Below are 2,147 nucleotides of genomic sequence, written 5' to 3'. Positions count from 1 at the left end.
GGTGAAGACACTTGCCACTAAGCTTGCCCTGAGCTTGGTCCTTGGGACCCCCACGGTGGAGGGACAGAACTGACTTCTATGCATTGTTCTCTGAACGACACACTCAGACAGTGCCACACCCTAACCAAAATCTGGCAGTGATGAAGACAACAATATTAAATCGGTGTGTTCCAAGACTGCTGGTGTTGAAAGGTGAAACTAGGACATCGGACAGGGATCGTGACATTGATGTTCTTGCCATTTAAAAGGGTTAGGGAGATGGCTCTGAGTTAAAAGCATTTGCTGCTCTTGCAGAGGACCCAAGTTTGCTTTGTAGCATCCACATGGGGCAGCTCCTAACCACCTGTGATTCTGGCTACAGGAAAGATGCCTTTTCTGAATTTTGCTGTGCACCTGTGCTCCCACCTGCACCTGTGCTCCCACCTGCACCTGTGCTCCCACCTGCACCTGTGCTCCCACCTGCACCTGTGCTCTCACCTGCACCTGTGCTCCCACCTGCACCTGTGCTCCCACCTGCACCTGTGCTCCCACCTGCACCTGTTTTCCCACCTGCACCTGTGCTCCCACCTGCACCTGTGCTCTCACATGCACCTGTGCTCTCACCTGCACCTGTGCTCCCACCTGCACCTGTGCTCCCACCTGCACCTGTGCTCTCACCTGCACCTGTGCTCCCACCTGCACCTGTGCTCCCACCTGCACCTGTGCTCCCACCTGCACCTGTTTTCCCACCTGCACCTGTGCTCCCACCTGCACCTGTGCTCCCACATGCACCTGTGCTCTCACCTGCACCTGTGCTCCTACCTGCACCTGTGCTCCCACCTGCACCTGTGCTCCCACCTGCACCTGTGCTCCCACCTGCACCTGTGCTCCCACCTGCACCTGTGCTCCCACCTGCACCTGTGCTCTCACATGCACCTGTGCTCCCACCTGCACCTGTGCTCCCACCTGCACCTGTGCTCTCACATGCACCTGTGCTCCCACCTGCACCTGTGCTCTCACATGCACCTGTGCTCCCACCTGCACCTGTGCTCTCACATGCACCTGTGCTCCCACCTGCACCTGTTTTCCCACCTGCACCTGTGCTCCCACCTGCACCTGTGCTCTCACATGCACCTGTGCTTTCACCTGCACATATCCACATGCACACACACACATGTGCACATAATTAAAATAAAGTAAATCTTTAAAAGGACCTTGTGACCTAGCTGGAACATCATGGGGCAAATCTCTCTTAGCCAGAAGGACAACAGGTCTGTCCACACACACCATGTAAGCTGCTGTGCGAAGAGTCTGTGAGAAAGCTGAACGACACACCTGGCCAGTCCAGGAACTGTGAGCAGAGGTAGTCCCTTTTGGCAAAGCTGGCGGTGGATACAATTGGGTCACCTTACCCAGTTATGACTATAAAGGTTTAGCTCCTGACTGCTGACGGAACCTGTCCCTCTTCCAAAGGCTGCATCCATTTAACCTGACACAGTCCTTAGAACCCAGAGGCCCTGGTTAGCTGTTGGTGTTGTGCAGAGTATTTGGAGGAAGATAAACACAAACCCAATTATGACGACCACTCCAGCTGTGGAGAAACACATCTTTTAATGGTCTGTCTCTGCTCCATTCAATCTAGTAATTGTTCTTGTGCTGGGGTGGACTGGGGTATCTGACTGAGAAGCGAACATAACCTTTTCTCTTTTTAGAGAGAAGGCAGAGGGCTGGGCAGTAACTACAGGGGCACCCTGTTGTGTGTGTGTCCATCCGTCCTCAATGGCTCTCCACCTTGTTTCATTTTTGCTTATTTATTCTGAGTGTGTGCACGTCACAGCGTCTGTATGGAGGTCAGAGGACAACATAGGGGAGGAAGCCATTGTCTCTTACCAGCGTGTGGGTCCTACAGATTAAAGCCGGGTCATCAGGTTTGACAGCAGGCAACACCACCTGTTCAGCCACTGGGCCTGCCTCCACCTTATTATTTGGGACAGGGTCCCTCACTGGCCTGAAACTGTCTAATATAACTAAACCGGGTGGCCAGAGAGACCCAGGGGTCCTCCTGTCTCAGCCTTGTCACCTGAGGGGTGCCACACCTGGCCTCTTACACAAGCTATGGGGATTGCATCAGGGCCTCAGGCCTGGGCAGCAAGCGCTTTCCTGACCAG

This window comes from Mus caroli, unplaced genomic scaffold, assembly GCF_978045245.1.
Source record: "Mus caroli unplaced genomic scaffold, Mus_caroli_1 scaffold_16, whole genome shotgun sequence".
Classification (NCBI taxonomy): domain Eukaryota; kingdom Metazoa; phylum Chordata; class Mammalia; order Rodentia; family Muridae; genus Mus; species Mus caroli.
This window is presented reverse-complemented; position numbering follows the sequence as displayed.